The sequence below is a fragment of the Dryobates pubescens genome, chromosome 12 (genome assembly GCF_014839835.1).
Source record: "Dryobates pubescens isolate bDryPub1 chromosome 12, bDryPub1.pri, whole genome shotgun sequence".
Taxonomy (NCBI): Eukaryota; Metazoa; Chordata; class Aves; order Piciformes; family Picidae; genus Dryobates; species Dryobates pubescens.
The window spans coordinates 3,748,980-3,766,118 of NC_071623.1; the positions used below are offsets into that span (position 1 = coordinate 3,748,980).

General features: G+C 49.7%; 1 protein-coding gene across 1 annotated transcript in view; it reads left to right on the forward strand.

Annotated features, from left to right (window-relative positions):
• The first annotated feature begins 306 nt into the window (after positions 1–306).
• Positions 307–17,139, forward strand: part of BCL9 (BCL9 transcription coactivator) — a 65,601-nt gene continuing 48,768 nt past the window's right edge. Inside the window, exon 1 of the mRNA XM_054165839.1 lies at positions 307–563. The gene's annotated coding sequence lies outside the window, so the exon portion shown is untranslated. The remainder of the gene's footprint in view (positions 564–17,139) is intronic.

Here is a 17,139-nt window from a genome sequence, read left to right on the forward strand (position 1 = left end):
TGGCATGCCGTCTGAGGGAGGCGAGAAACCCTCAAGCCTCCCGGCGAGGCCCTGGGTCCCTCTGCCCATTCTTCGGCTGGGGGAAAAGGGGGGACCGTCGGCTGCCATCTTCCCGGGGAGGCGGCCGGTGGCCTCCTCTCTGCCCCCGCGCACCGGCGAGTGCGGGTGCGAGGAGAGGTGGCGGCGAGGCCTGGCCGCCCGCCTGTCACCGGAGTTGGGAGTTCGCATGGAGGAGGCCGGAGGAGGAGGAGGGAGGAGGCAGGAGGAGGAGGAGGGAGGGGGACGTCTTGTTTGTGGCTTGTCAGCAGCCGCTGGAGACAAGCCTCCATGTGTGAAAGCCGCTTGGCATGAATGCCTGGGCCGTACCAAGCGCCGCGGCGCCCGCGGGGGGAGGCCGCCCCGCCGCCCCGCCGCCCCGCGCAGACAATAGGCCCCGTAAGGGTTCCCCCTAAGTTGCCTTGATGCTGCCCTAGCGCCCTGCGAGCGCAGGCCGCGCCGCCGGCAGGGTCCCGCTCCCCGCCGCCCCCCGACATGCTGCTCCGAGCCCTCGCCGCCTGAGTCAGGTAAGCGCCGGCCCCGCCGCCCGCCCCGGCTCGGCTCGGCTCGGCTCTGGGCAGCCTGCGCGCCGTGCGGCCGGCGGGGGGCCGATGCCTGGCGCCGCCGCCCCCGAGGTCGCCTCGCCACCGCCGGTTCCTGCGGCAGGGCTCGGCTCGTTGCGGCCCGGCTGCCGCCGGCGGCGGGCGGCGTGTGCACGCGGGCATGTGTGCATGCGGCCGGGCGGCTGCGGGTACCGCAGTCAGCCCCGGCACGCCGCCCGCCTCTCCCGGCTCAGCCTGGCTCGGTCCGGCCCGGCGGGGGAGCGGAAAGTTTTGCAGCGGTCGGTGGGCGCCCGCCCCCGTGGCTCCGTGCCTCAGTTTCCCCCATCAGCCGCGGCGGCGCGCCGGGAGGGAGCGCGGTTACCGTACGGGGGCAGAGAGCCGAGACCGAGCGCGGAAGGGACAAAAAGCGCGTTCCACCTGTTGGCTTCTGTCCCGGAGGCTCTTTTTTTTTGGGGGGTGGTGTTGGGGGGAAGGGTGGGAGTGGGGGCTGGGGAGTGGGTTGGTGGCTGGCCGAGGCTGGAGCTGGGGGTAGAGCCGGGGACGGCCTCCCTCTCTGCTGCCCGGCGCCGGGGTGAAGCCCCGCAAAGGTAGCGGGCGGCCAGGGGCAGGGTGGAAAGCCGGGGTCTTTTGTCACGGCTCCATCCCTCTGCCTCCGGATTCGGAAAGTCTGCCGCGGGGATGGGAGCTGTTTTTTCCCTCCTGGATTCTGGGAGATTGAAAGAGATGTATTTACAATTGCCGTTTATCAGCAAATAAATATGTAACTCGGCGTGAGAGCAGCAGTGTGAAGCCTTGCTTGCTCGATGAAGGTTTTGTGGCTGTTAACCCACTGTTGGTGAGGTGATAATGTGGAAGAGTGAAAGAAAAAAAAACATAATAAGGCAAAGGGGAGAGAAACCAGATCCTCATGCCTGGCCTCATTACAGCATCGACACTGGGTTTGGTTAGGATTTGGAGGTTTGGTTTGATTTTTTTTTTTCCTTGTGGCATGAAATGTGGAAAGCCTCCCAATAAGCTAGGTGCATCCTTGTAAGGTCTTTCAAGTTTGTCATCTGCCATCATTCAGGTTTCATTGATTCTAGTTGTTTAGGCAAAAAATAACTTACAAGAATCTGAGCTGCACAAATGTTCGTCATCCTAATGTCCTGACACAACCTATGCAAGGCAGGATCTGAAAGAGGAGGAGAGAGTGAGGATATGTGCTTTCCCAGTCAAGCCTGGGAGGAGAGCATCATGTGTAGAAGAATATGAGCAGGAATGGGAGATGGGGGAGGGATTCTAAATTGTCCTGAGACCCTATTCAATCCAGTAAGGAAGATGGAGGATTGTGCTGCTGCTGAAAAAAAATGTACAACAGAAATCTCAGTCAGCTTCTCTCTGACTTGTTACCTCCCTTCAAAAAATAAATAAATATGCAGAAAAATAATCACAGCAAAATCCCATGATTTGCTGTAACGTTTTCCGTGATACCTTTATCCCACACTGTTTACAGAGTCCAGTGATGGAGGTATGTGAGAAGCAGGCAGAAAGATGCTGGGTTTATCGTCATAGGAGGGGGAGAAGTATCAGATCATGTTTCAACAGAGACTTGTCAGGCAATGAGGCAGGAAGGCAGCTGGAGGAGGAGGAGGTAGCAGCTCCAGCACCTATGGTTCTGAAGCTGAGAGGGGATGTAGACAGATGGGGGAGTGAGGAGGAGAAATGTCCGAGAAAGACTGCCTCCTTGGAGGGCTTTAAAAAGGGGGGGGGGAATTTTGAAGTGAATCAGGACATGAGTAAGGATGGAGCATCACTAAGCTGAATGAGATGCAGCAGGACTTTTTGGTGTGGAAGAAAACGGAGACTGAGTTTCCTGACTCGGCAGAGTTTGGGCCATTTGGTAGGGAGAAGAGATCTTTGTAATCAGCCCGAGGGATGACAGTGATTCGGGCAAGGCTTGCAGCTGAGGGGATGCAGAGAAACCGTGTGGATTGCCTTTTCTATAGATGTTTTCTCTGGTTGGGAAGCTCTCTGTTACAATGCCGTTTTAAATTTCTGTTAATTAAGATGGACTCTGGCAACAGCAAGGACAAAATACCAGCCCCTCATGAAAATACATGTGGGGGTGAAAGTAAGCTTTATCATGAATGCCTCTGCGTACCCAACCCCTACACGCTGGGAAGCAGCAAGTTAGTGCAAACACACCTGCGTGAGTAGCACATTCTTCCTGCTGAGGAGCGATGTACACATGTTGTAAGCATGGTTCCTGCACAGACACAGCCCAGTTCTTGTGTTTTCCTCAGTTCACATAATAGCTTATTCTATCAGCCTAGTGGCAGTGGAATTTAGAATAGAATAGAATTCGACAGCCAGCTTTGCAATAGCACAAATAATGATGTGAGACAGTAGGATTTAAAACCAGGGCGTATCGTATCTTAGCTTTTCTGTTCCCGTGATGGAGCAGGCACATACCACAGACATGGTGTGCACAAGCAGTGCCATAAAAATGTTCTGCACATACACATGCAGAGGACTGATCTTGGGTCAAGCATGCTTGAAGTTGCTCTCTTTGGGAAGAAGCCTAAGCAGCGCCTGCTCGTCACAGATCTTGCATGCGACTCCTGCACACGCAGATGTACATGCTCCACCTTTAGGAGATCACCTGTTTGAATCCCAGCTGGGCTGGCAGCGCTGGAAAGTTTGGCACCCCCCTGGATGACAATGTGATGCCCTTTCTGTTTCAGCATGGCACTGGATGGGCTTAAGCTACCAAAGTATTAACAACGGGGAACACTAATGAGCCTCTGCTTGGCATGCTGAGAAGGAAGGCCAAGGGCTGAGCAGGCATAAAAACAGTGTCGTGGAGCATCCTGGCCAGAGCCTGAGCCTGAGCCTTGGCGTGATGGCTGGGAGGGAGCAGTCTCCAGAGTTGAGAACAAGACAGCAGTGCTGCAGCAAAAGCATGACAGGAGACCATGTTGGGGGGAGGAGAGCAGGCTGATGTTTCCACATCATCTGAAAACTCAACCTGCTATCAGGGCAGAAGGAAAGCTTGTGCATATTTTATGTCACTTTTCTCCTTCTAGGACAAGCTGCTATGTGCTTTAAAATCCTCGATGTGCTGATCAGCAATATGTCTTGAGGCCAATCACCAGCCTTGGCCTCCTGCCTCTGCTTTTTTGTGGACAGTCGGTTGTATCCTGTGCCGCTCTTCCCCTGACAGCACGTGCACAATTAAACCCTGCACACCGCTCCTCAGCGGTGGCATGGGATGTGACTAGCTGTATGGAGATGGGGACAGAAAATGGCAGTGTGTCAGGGCCAGGGAGGGGGAGACAGGAGGGGAGTTGGCCAAGTCTTATGTTGTTTGTTGATGTCTGGGTGACCAAATGGGTGAATCATTTTCCTTCGAAACTAGTTGTGCATTCCTTCAGTCAGCTGCGCTTGCCTCGGAGATCTTCAGCAGTGGCTCAGGAGTCGGTGGGGCTGGCAAGAAACAAAATGCATTTCACTCCTTCACCCTGTATTTTATGGCATTGAGCGCTGTCAAACAGAGGATTTCTCCTCAGCAGTTTTTAAGTACTGCTCCTGCATAGCAGAGCTGCCAGCATTGCTGCTACCCACTGGCAATGCAAGCACCACTTACTGGTGCTCCCTGCCCTGTGCCTAAGGGTGCAGGCACCTCGGACATCATGGGTTCGATAAGAGTCTCTCGCACACACGAGCACATCATTTGTGTGTCCTATAAGCAAACTCATCGCCTAAACACCATTTTTGGGACATATGGGGAAGCAAATATTTGTGCTCTGTGATGTGAACTTGTGCACACAATTGAGTTAACATCATCTCTGCTTTATGCTCCACTTGCTCCGTTTGAGAAACGGCGGTCTTGGATATGGAAATCTCGCAGAACTTGGGATCCCGACACGGATTTGGTGGGCAGCCTTAGGCAAAGTGCTTTAAAGCTGGGATTGATCTTCCTGTTGAGATCTGTGAAATGGGGGTACCGCTTGCCGGCCTCACGGAAGCAGCAGCACACCAAATTGCTTGCGTATGGGTGCGAAGTGCTGCGTCCTCCTGTGCGGCCGCTGCGGCCGCCTCGCACACCACCGTGCGAGCAGAGCCTGCGGTTTGCCACTGAGAGTGACTCAGGCTACAATAGATTTTGCTAGAAGTCTGTGCACACTTAGTGCTCTGTTGGGCAGTGAATTCTGTTTTGCCCTTCCAACAGAAAACAGCACAACTTGCCAGTGATGTGGACTGTATGTACATCCCCATAAGAACAATACGATAAACACATGGGAAACCTGGTGCAACGACCACTGTCTGTGTCTCCCTGCAAAGCAAGGAGCTGATTAACAAAAACTTGAGGCTGGCCGGGGCCGTATCTCCCCAGACTCTGATCTCGTCAGCTTTCCCAAGCTAACTGCAACCTGGTCACTCCTCAGATTGTAAACTTGAGGTGGGAGGGAGAGCAGTTTGCAGGAATGGCCATTTGTGATTCAATCTGCTTCCCTCTGACTCAGTACTGAACCATCCCTGGGTAGGGTATTTGGGGATAGTGTGCTTAGGACGTCCCGCATCAGTTTAGCTGTTGGAAGAAACACTGCAGGACCCGGGCTTGCTTACAACTCAGTTTTGTCTCGGCATCTTTTGTGAAAACAACCCCCTAAAAACTGCTTCTGACTATTGAAGACGCCGTGGTAATTTTTTTGCCCAAAGGAGGAGGGGTGGGAGTGGTCTTAGCCCTGGGCACTTTGCCAGGCCCGAGCTCAGGAAATTGCTGTCCATCTAGGTAAAACTCCCCTATAGTTTAAATGAAAAAAAGTATTCACCTCTTTACTGTCTTAAAGGGTGAGCGCTGTGTTTCTCGGGAGCCTTAAACAGGCAGCGCATTCTAGCCGGCGAGGTGGCGGTAAGCTGCTTGCCGAGAGAAGAATGCTGTATGCAAAAAAACCGGGGCCTTTTTTTTTTTGTGTGTGTGCATTTTTGGGATGCTTCTAATTGCGAAACGCTGCATACATTTTAAGTTATCGAAAGGCTGCGATGGATACGTGGACCGTCACACAGAAATAAACGCAGGGAAATGTGCTGGTGTGGTGTTTGCACTGGGGGAAGGGGGGGGAAGGCAGCTAGCAAATAACATGGTTTGTTGGTTGGGTTTGGTTTGTGTTCTTTTTTTTTTTCTGTAGCAGAAAAATAAGGACCAGGTTTTTTTTCCAGTCTTGAATGTGTGCATCTGGGGGCTGGATTTTGTGTGTTTAGCAGCAATTGCTTTTGTAAGCTGCTGCTAAGGCACGTAACTGGCCGTGTGCAATTGCAGTAATGGAACGTCAAAATGCAACTGCAAACAGACCTGTAATCTTGCATGCAAAATACCACTGGTCTAGCTCTCCAGGTACAAAAAAATGCTCTGAGATTGTACTTGCCTTTGCAAGCGCGTTCAACTGCATTCACCTTTCAGGTGGCAGCTCTGTGTAGAGAGTGCTGAATTGTCCTTGCTATTTTTGCTCCAAGAAGGAGGAAATTAAATCATTACTAGTGATTGAGGTAGTACGTGTGTCCTGGTGAGCGCAGGATGAAGTTGGTGGAGGGGGGTTGCAATGGTGATTTCATAACTCTTGGAAGTCCTGGGTGAATGCAGGGGTGAAGAAGAGCAAAGAGGTTCTTTCCGTGAGAGCTTCTGGTCCTGCTATGATGAGTCATATGGAATTATTGAATTGGTCAATGGTGTCAGGATCTGGCCTCTTTTGCTGCCAATTCTGGCACTTTCAGGGCCCTCAAAGACAGAAGGTGCATTTGGGCACAGATGGATGCAGGGTGGAATCTCAGCAGTGTTTGGGGTGCCTTTGGAGAGAGTGATTGCCCATTGGAATGGGCTGCCGGGGGAGGTGGTGGAGTCGCCATCATTGGAGGTGTTCAGGAGGAGACTTGATGGGGTGCTTGGTGCCATGGGTTAGTTGTTTAGGTGGTGTTGGATTGGTTGAGGGGTTGGACATAATGATCTTGAAGGTCTCTTCCAACCTGGTTTATTCCATGTGTTCTATGTATATGTATTCTGTGTATTCTGTGGGTGTTACGCTCCAAGGCAGCGTGGACCTCCAAAGTGTGGAACAGGCTTCCTCTTCCTCACTCAGAAGGTGCACCTCAACCTCACCCTAGTGAGGCAGGGGCAGCCAGTGGGGACAGGAGAGTAGCTCACTTTCTCCACTACTTCACTCTCTGGCTTCTCTGGTGACAGTGATAACAAAGGGCTGCTCAGCATTAGGTGATAGGGATCTCTCTCAGCCCACTAAACCTGAGTCTCACAGGCATCTCACTAGCCCTTAGGGCTTGAGTGTCACTCTGCTCACTGCCTGGGGTGGCCTGGGACAGTCCTCTTGGAGACTGAAGGCTGCACCTTCTCAATGAGGTCTGCAAACATGGATTTCTTCCTGCTGAAAACTGTGACTATATTTTGGGGTTGTTTCTTGCCATGCTGGGTCCTTGACTGCAGTCACTTCCATTTTGCATGCTGCTCTTTGTAATTGAATCTATCGATGTATATTTAATCCACTTGGCACCGTGGTTTGTAACTAGGCACTGCTTCCCAGCCTTCTGTCACTTGTTTTCACAATTACCATCTTTAAGTTGGGGTGGATGCTTGCCACTCAGCTTTTCGCCCGAGCGCTGTACTGTCTTGGAGGACCTGTGCTTGGCAGTCAGGTCCGCAGCGGGCACAGCTCCCGTCCTTTGATCTGGACATCAGCCAGGTGTGTAGGATAATGGAAGCTAAGACTGTTGAGTTTAATTCTCTGCTCTGCTGCTGATGTGCTGTGTGTGATCACAGGCAAGTCCTTTAACCTCAGGTAGCCTCAGCTGACTTATCTATTCCAGAAAGGTGTTGTAATGCTTAATTATTGCCAGCCTGCAGAAACCCTTGGGGTGGGGAAAAAATGCATTTTATTCAGAGATGTCTCTGACCTCCCTGGCCCTTTTAAGCCATCTTGGGGGTGCGGGGAGATACTCTCTTTCCTCTGTTAATAACATGTCTTCGATTTTTCACCTGTACATGCACCCACTTTCTCAGCTGCATGTAAAAATGCCAAGCTGTCTGAAGTAATGGAAATACTTATATAAACCTGACAACCACGACAAACATTCCTCCTTGGAAATAAACAAACAAGGTACACAACCTGCCATTAACTTCAGTTTATAGCGGGGAGACCTTCGTCACTCATTGACGAGGGAATCCTAGACAATTGCTGCACTAACAAGCCATAAAGTGGTGTTGTCTGAGGTAAGGAAGAGACTGGATCCTCTGGGTTCCTGTGTGCGGTGGATAGCTGGGGAGCTCTGTCTGCCTGTGTGTGTATGGGAGCACAAGCAGGCGCTCGGTGTTTGGTTTATTCGGAGCTCTGGCAAACTATGCTTGGCTCAGGCCGTACGTGGTGCTGGGGCTTGGGGTTTGGATGCACAGAAAGCCCATTCTCCATAGTGGCACTCGAAACATAAGGGTGGTGCAAATAAAACTGCATACATGTTAGACACTTAAGTTGCAAATGAAAGATGTTGGTGAGCTTTGCAGGAGCAGGACCCCTCCTTGCATAGCTTCCTGCTCACCCCTCTTTGGTTTCCTTGAGGCTGGCTGTAAGCGGGTAGGGTTGGCAAGTACCTGAACCCACACTGCAACCTCTTCTCCCTGCAGGTAATTCTCCACAGAAGCACTCAAGTAATGCTTGTTTTGGTGTGGTTTAGGTTAATTTAGTTTTAGTACATCTGAAGTCCAGATCTCTAGAGACTTTGGTACTGCTGTTCTTCTAGCAGACCCTCTTCTTGTTGTTCACCTGTATCTTTCATGGAAAATTAAGTAGGGAGCTAAGCTTCTTTCTACAGTCTCACTCACTCACTGTCTCCCTGTCTCTGCACCTTAGTTCCTCCCTTCTAAAAACGAGGATGATAACTCTTCACTGTGCATTCACAAAACCTTTGAAAGCTAAGGAGTAGAATATCCAGAATTTTCATACTAATTTTCCAAAATACCTTCTCCTCTCCTCTCCTCTCCTCTCCTCTCCTCTCCTCTCCTCTCCTCTCCTCTCCTCTCCTCTCCTCTCCTCTCCTCTCCTCTCCTCTCCTCTCCTCTCCCTCTCCTCTCCCTCTCCTCTCCCTCTCCTCTCCCTCTCCTCTCCCTCTCCTCTCCCTCTCCTCTCCCTCTCCTCTCCCTCTCCTCTCCCTCTCATTATAAGAGTTCTTATTATATTCTGTCCCTCTAGGTCTCCTCTGCTTCCACTGCTCTTGCAATCTGTCTCTCTCTTCTGTTTCCACATCCCCTTCTATTTGCAGCTCCCTTCCTTCTGTTCATGTCATTTTCTTCTCTCACCCTGTATCTTCTCCCCTCCCCCACTATTCATACACTGCACAGTCTTCCTGTCGCCTCTCTCTGGTTTATCCTCCCTTGCATGCCTCTCCACCGTGGACCCCTTTTTGCCGTCCCTGGTTGCGTGTCTTTGCAGCCTGGCCCCGTGGGAGGTGCTGGTAGGGCTGGCTGGCCACGGCCCGAGCAAGAAGGACAAGGCATGGGATTTTCCAGACAAACCCCCACTGTGGCCATGGTCCAGACAATGGCCAGGTGGGGTGGCACTTGCCTTCTGACAGAGAAAGGTGAGACTCCCTCCACTTATGTGCCTCTGGTTGTGGATGGGGCTGCCTCAGGTCTTGCTCCGAGCTGCAGCATGGTTGTCACTTCTCCGTCCAAGTACTTTATGTCTGCCTGGGAGCCTGACAGGGTTTGTAGTCTCAAATGTGGTCTCCTGACATCATCTTATCTTCTTGGACGTGGCCTCATGTCTTGTTCTGGTCCTGGCCCATTGTTCTTCTCTCATTCCCCTAACTTCCCCATGTCTCTACACACTCTGCCCTGAAAACCTGGATTTTGTTCTGCCTGGCTGCTCGGAGACATCTGTGGTTGTGAAGAAGAGGATGACTGCCCTCACATGAACTCCCAGCTGAGTTCAGGGTCCTATGCTGTGTCAGGGAAGGTCATGGAGAAGTAGGGGACTACCACCTAACGTCTGGGGAGGCCCCTGTATCTTGTTAGGAATTGCATTGAGCGAGCAAGTCAGGACAGCTGCACTCTGTTCCTGGGAGACCTGTGCTTAGCAGGGGATAAGAGTTGTTCTTTGGGTGGAACAGGGGCAGCAGGGTTCCTGTATTAGGGAGAACCCCTCTCCCATCTGCCAAGAAAGCCACCTGATCCTGCAAAGATGCCATCCCACTACCCGATGTGGGATAGTTTCTCCAAGCCAGAGTGGGTGCAGCCTATTTCACAGAATCACCAAGGTTGGAAGAGACCTCAAAGCACCTCCCTGCAGGGACAGAGTTTTGGCTGCAAGGACTCTGGCCAGAGCAGTGACAGTTGAAAGGTGGTGTATTTTGGATATCCCTTCACAGTCTGTTTTGCCTCCCATAGTGGGGAGATGTGGTGTGGAGAAGCCCTTTCCCCAGGGCGGGGAGAGGTGGCTGCAGATAGGCTGATGGGAGAGATCATGCATTCCTGACAGCAGGGCATGAATAGGTCTCATAGATGACCATGCTCTGAAGTTCACCCAGTGTCTTACAGGACACGGGCCCAGGGATTTTCTGGCTTCCAGTGGAATTTAGCTGCATTTCTGGGTAGCACCAGATTTGCCCCTGCCAGGCATGACTCAGTCCCAGGCTCGTAAAAGTCATGAGTCCCTGCTCTCCTAACCAGACAGTTCCTGATTTCTCCTTTCTGCCTCTGTAACAGACCAAACCTTCCTTAGCATGCTGAGATGGTATCCCTTGCACCCCATGCAAGGTGGCATGCAGCTTTTCCGTTTTTCCCACAGCTGTTTCTCCCCATCTCTCTACCTGCTTCACTTGTTTTACCTGCTCTGTCCCTCCTGCTCTGCCTCTGGGCTAGGTCTCTCTCCAGATTCTTTGCAAAATTGTGCTTGTCTCCCTTGTTTGCCTTCCCATCTGTCTTCCTTGTCTCTCATTTCTTGCCATGAGCTGTCAGCAGCTAGGGGAGAAAGGCCGTTGTAAGAGCAGGGCAGAGACTGGAGGATGTCTGGGAGAGCAGAAGGGGGAAGGCAGAGTATTACTAGATCAGGGTCCACTGTTTGCCTGCTGTCTTTGGCCTCTCCGAGGTATCTGTGGTTAGCAGCAGGGCAGAGTTCTCTTTCCCTGAGAAGAGTGATTTTCCTCTTGCTTCTCCTTCACTGCTGTCAAGCTCCTGAAAGGTTAATGAAGTCATTCCCTGCAAAAGGAGAAGGTGCATCTTCCCATGTTCTGCATAAATTACTCTTGGAGGTTATGGAGCAGCCCGTGTACAGGGTGCAGGACATGCAGCTGTGGCTTTGGGTCGTGTCGCCCAAAACGCAGCCCTGGGAGTGTCTTGTAGGTGATACTGTCTGCTCCAGTCCTTGAGATTGTCTTAGCTTAGAACTTAGGTAAAAAGCTTTGGCCTCCTCACCCCTCTTTAGTCGTGTTTCATTGTATCAAATGGGAAAGAGGTACCCAGGAATGCCCACAGGCCTCCCCTTCCTACCGTTGCAGGGAATCCTTCTTTGCCACAGATCTGCTTTAGAAAGTGCCCTGGATCAAGTTTCATTCCCACTGGATTTTTTTCTGCCTGAGAAATAAGGGCAAAAAAAAATCCTTCCACTGGTTTTGAATCACATGAGTGGGGGAGCAGGAACCAGCTCCAGAAGATAAGTGTTCTGACCTTCACTGCATTCAGATAACTGAAAACAATAACAAGTAAATACATCTTGTTTCTGAACCTCGGGCTCAGGGATGTGTCTCTGCCTTATGCAACAAAAACTTGAGCCAGGGATTTTGGGAGGGTTAAAAGATATGAACCTGGCAGCTGCCTGCAGTAAGCAGCAGCCCTCTTGCTTTCGTTTTGGAAATGCAGCTGGTACCAGCCTAGATATCCAGGAGGGGTCAAGGCCAGTGTCCCCACTCTGCTGCTATCTTGCTGCTGGGACTCTGGATGTTTTCCTGTTGCTGGCACTCTAGGAGAACAAGAGCTGGATTATTTCTGTCCCATGTGTGTTTTGTTGTACTTCATGCTGCTTCTTTTCACATATAGGGCTGACTATGTAGGGCCATACAGGGGTGGCCACCAAGTGGACCTCTGCGTGTAGGCAAACCTTGCATAAGGGTGTGGCGTTTGCTCTGGAAAAGAAAACATTAAACCCCTCCAAGCAGTGGGTGCTTGAAAATAATCAAGGGAACCCGTCTGGAAGGAGGACATACTGAACTGTGCTTCACAGTGAGCTCTCCAGGTCTGGGTCCTAGGTCACTGACTCAAACCTCCATCATTCCCCGCAGGTGTCCCTGGGGAGGTCCTTCTGAGGTGGCTTCTCTTTGTAGGTTGCTGATGACAGTAAATACTTGGACACTGCACACACTGAAATGCTAATAAAGAAGTGTGCAGTGTGCTGTCCAGAAGGACAGTAGCGTAGTGTACTGACCAGAAGGACAGTCCCTGTCCTAAAGGACTTACTGTAGTCCCAAATTAGAGCATCTAGAGTGCTTCCTGTAGTGGTTGTGACTTGGTAGTCCTCCACCATGATATTCCTTTTCTTCCCTCCTCTGTTACGTAGGGAGCTTGTTTGCTTGGTTTCTGTCACCCAAACCACCATCAACTGAAGGGATACCTGTATGCAGAGCTCAGGGAGGATGTTAGGAGAATTCAGGCACTCTGGCAGTGTAAAGAGTCTTACTTATTAGAGTCTAATGCCTGTTTGGGATGCAGTTCTGATCTAACGCTCCTGAATTCATTCCTTTTAACACTAGAGACACCATTCAGGGAGGCCTCCTGGGCTCAGCGTGTGCTTCTGCTGAACGCCACCCTGGGTGTTTATCTACCACTGTCTTGCTCAGACTTAGGGTTCAATGGTTCTGTCTCTGTTAGAAGATCTCCTCCAACTCACCTTTTCCTGCAGAGGTTCCAGCAGATAGTCAAATAAATATGATTCAGTGAGCTGTGGGCTACCGTGGCTGCACATGCATTTTCAACTTGCAACCTGATATATGCATAGGTGCTTGCATTTGTGTCTGCTAGAGTGTTGGGTCCGGATGAGGTAGCAGCAAAGGCCTTGGCAGCTGGGAAGAAAGGAATGACAGGCTTGCCAGGGAGGGAAGGGAGAGTTTAGTAGCCGAGATGAAGATTGGGTAACAACTGGAGAGGGAGATCAGATTTAGGATCCATGTTGCTCACTTAAGAAAACAGAAGTAGTACTTTGTTTATTGGGGATTGTGTTATTCCTGTTCATTATTTATTAATCTTCTGCTAGTGCTACTGCATAAAGAAGTGGCACTTCCACAGAAATTTCACAGACAGCTGGAGGATCATTTCCAGGAGGTATTGTAACCAGGTCGGGTTGGTGTAGGAAATCCTGCTGTGTTCAGTTTTGATGGTCTTTGGAAAAGAGAAGATTGGTCAGGAGGCATTTGGAGGAGAGAAAGGGAGGGTGTCTGTGACTCACCAGGAAACAATGATCACTGCGAGGATAAAGGGGCAGGCTGGGAGAAGACCTGGAGACAATAGTGAATTCCAGGGTTCAGTGGCTTCAGGATTCCAGCCTGAAGTATGAGAAAATTAAGTGTTTAGGAGGAAGCTTTAGAAGTAAAAAAGGCAGCTGGTGAGAGAAAGCCAAAAGAGAAAGCAGGTTTTATTACATGCTGTGCCTTGAAGCAGATCCTGAAAGGTTTGAATTTGAGGCAGGTTTGGAAGAAGTGATTTACAGAAGGAGATGGCCTGTGTGCAGTGAATGTGACTGAAGCTTTCTTGACTCACCTGTACTGTGATAGCATGGACCCTCCAGTCTGCAGTCTCAGCAGATGCTGAGGGCTAAGCAGAGGTGTTCAGGTATGTGCAGACGGATGGGTGCCAGGATGAATGCTCTCAGCTAGTTCTTGGATGCTAGTCCTTGCTTGTGCTTCAAAGATGTCCATTCACTTGGAGAGGTGGGAGTGATGTTTTGGTAGGTAGCGTTTTCCCTTCACTCAGACATGAAACTGAAATCAGCGAATACTACAGGAGGAAATGGCATTGCTGGTGCAAACTGAGGAGCAACTGTTGAAATCCTGGTCAACTCATGGTGCCCCAAATAACCAAAGATGCAGTGCTCTGAGTTTTTATTTTTAAGCTTCATTTTACCCACCGGTTCAGCCATGTCAACATTAGGCAGGGAACACCCTGCTTACTGCCTGCAACTGTTCCCATAAGCCAAGGGCAAGTCTAAATGGTAGTTACTTAGGTGCTTCCTCTACCTGAGAATCTCAGGTCTGAGCCGGTACAGAAATTTTGTGGTTGGAGGGGAGGGGGAGGAGATGCACTGTAAGCACAGCTTCATGGGCTGTCCTGTGTTTTTCTGAGTGTAGTGTAAAGTCAATTTGTTAGGTGTAGTCTGACTGCAAATACGAGGAGTCTTGTAGCGCAGATGGGACTTTGCAAGGAACTTTGTTAGCTAGAGTCAGACTCTTCCCTCAGCCATCACATACAACACAGCTGAGTCACTGTGTTGGGATGCAATTTCTAATTATATGCAGCACTGATGCAAACCATGCAACAAGTACATATGGGTATTGCAGTGTTTAAGATTATTTTTTTCCTAAGTTATTAGGAGTCTTGACACTGTGCAGCACCCTACAGCAAGCCTCCGTACTCTGTGCAGCAGCTGTGGCAGTACAGGTAGTGCTAAGTGCATAGGTAGTTATAATCATCAATAACTGTGTGAGAGTGGCCTGTAGGTTGTGGGTGAATTGAGCATTGATGGGATACCTAGGTGTTAATCTGTGAGCAGGAGGTGAGTTGGGACAACCAACTGAAGTGCCTTCAGAGAGCGTTTCTCTACTTTAGATCACCTGAGATCTGGGACTTGGGTTTTAACAGGGTTTGTCCACTGGGGAGGGGCAGTCCTTTCCAAAAGCAAAGTGCTGATGTGTCCAGGAATGATAAAACCAACCCTTGCTGGTTTGTGTGTGTGTGTGTGTGTGAACTCCTAGAAGTCATCCATGTTGGTATAAATGAGATCATTTGGCCTAATTAGTTCCAAGCTTAATTAGCAGTAATTATCCCAACATGGGAGTAATACCCGAGTAGGAAGTACTGAGTCCTCGATTAGATAGATCTCTAATTGGTGTTACAATATTGTAATTAAAGCATGCTTATACGCCTCTGCCTCTGCAAGTGATTTGTTTTATGTCTGATTAAACAGGGAGTCCGGCAGCCTCAAGGAGTCCGGGACATCACCCCTGATTGAAACAGCGCACTATTCGGTGTTATAGGGAAGAAATGATGAATCACATATACTAGGAAACACTCTGGGCCAAATTAATCCTTTGAGTAATTGCTGCTGGAGTGAGGGAAATTACAGCAGGGGTGAATTTGGCCTCAAGTGCATAAGCTCTATCTGTATATCACACAGTTAAACAAATACTCATTTGAATGTGCAGTTTGGCAATTACACCACCAGACAAATGCAAGTAACTTAATCTGCGCTTGCCATCGCCGGATTGCACGGGTGAGTTTGTTTGGCTGCCGAGGCATCGTTGTTAGATTGCATATTCTCCCCAGATTTTGCAGGAGGTGGTGCCATGTGTCCCAGGATGTGCTGCACCCCAAAGCAGTTGGTAGTTCCCGTTGGCCACTGCTCTCCTCGTCAGAGTGAGACCCACAAGGTACCAGTAGGGTCACCAGGAGCGTTTTGCCAGCGGAGGAGATCGGCAAATAAAGCGTCCTCTTCTCTCCTAGCATTGTTACATTTGACCTATCCAGTGTGACCCTCCCTAGCAGAGACAAAACCTCAGAAGGGCAGGTAAACAGATGATTTTTTTAGAGAAGTTTAAGAAAAAGAGAGTGCCACAGGAACTTTCTGAAATTAGTCAGCTTCAAAACACGAACGCTTCCTATGTTTTTTTGAGAAGCCACCTCCTTAGGAGTTGGCAAGTGTGCTGCTTTATTACTTATCTGTTTGCTACATGAGTGGGTGACTGTACTTCCTGATTTGGTTCTTCATTATAGAGAGATCATCAGCATAGGTCTGTAGAGGACACTAACTCCTCGCCTACAGAAAGTAACAAATAGGAATAAGGAAGCGTGTATCTTCTGGCTGTCACAATGGATTTCGAAGCACATCCAAGTAGTATACAAAGTAAAACATCAGCTTATTTCCATCTTACATCTGCAGAAGCAGAGGCACAAATCAGTTACTACTCTTGCTGTAGCTCAGAGAGCTGGTGTGCATGGCAGCACCAGGAATGCAGTGTGGATCTTGTCACCTTCTCCTTCACCCACAGAAACATCTTTCTTTTCCAAGGGAGAGAGTCCACAAGGAGGGAGATGATTTGAACGATAAGATACACAAAAGCCTGTTAAAAAAATATTGGGGGTAAGAATTTAAGCACCCTATATATGGAATTCAAAGCAAGGGTTTCCATAGCAGCATTGCTTGGCCATATTGTATATATGCTATTTTGCATTGCTCTCATGATGTCAAAGGCATATTCTAATATCTGTGTCTGCAATATGTCTGAATCAGAGCTGCTATGAGACTGAAGCCTGAATTACACCACACAGGCATATCCTTGTGCGGTGATGGGAGGAAATAATAGAGCTAGGGTTTGTTAGGGCTTTTCTCTGCTGATCCATTTTTCTTAGCAAATTGCTGGTCTGCCAAAAATTGTTGCTGTTTGGGGGAAAAGTTGATGCCAGTTTTGTGTCCCATCTTGAAAAAGTTCTTGAGCTGTCAAAATGAAGTTCTTCAAGCAGGTAAATGAAAGCTTGTGTTTAATTCATTGGGTGGTGGTTTCTAGGTGGAAGTTTTGAGAACTTTTTTCTTTACTCCTTCTCAGCTATGTAACAATGATTGGAAACCTCTGAAAATCTTGAAGGAATAGAAAGTATTCCCCCTCAGTCTACATGGTCCTGAACTGTCCTGGGAGTTGGGGGTGCACCAAGGAAGTGACACCATGTATGGCTGCCTGATGAGTTACAGTGGGAGAGATTACTGCCCCAAATATTTCTCTGCCTACCTGATATAGGTAGAAAAAAAAAGGCAGAAAATAAATGCCTGTGCAGTACTGCTCAAATCTTTCACAAGGCCCAATTCCCTCTACAAAACTGCAGTATCACCTGAGATAAACCTTTGAACCAGAGGGGTTTGGGGTGGGAACTCTCACATCATTAAGCCTCCTTTCAGTTGATGATGGGATCCCAGCAAGGGAGGAGCCACCACCTCTGCCTGTTTGATGTGCCACTCTAGAGGTGATGGGATCTGCCCTTCTCACCTCCATATGCATGGGCGTGGGACCTCCTTTGTGGCAGCACAGCTCTTCTTTGCACTTGCTCCCTTCTGCTCCCTGCTTTCAGCACCTTGTCCATGCTCTGAAGCTCCTTAAGGGAGAAGGACGGATGTTATGCCCAGAGCTGGAAAGAAGTGTTCACACTCATGGAAAAGCCCTGGGAGTTTGTTTGGCATCACTCTCCCTGCTGGCAGCAATGTTTCCTCACTGCCAACGTTCCCAAATGTTGGTGTAGCCTGTATGC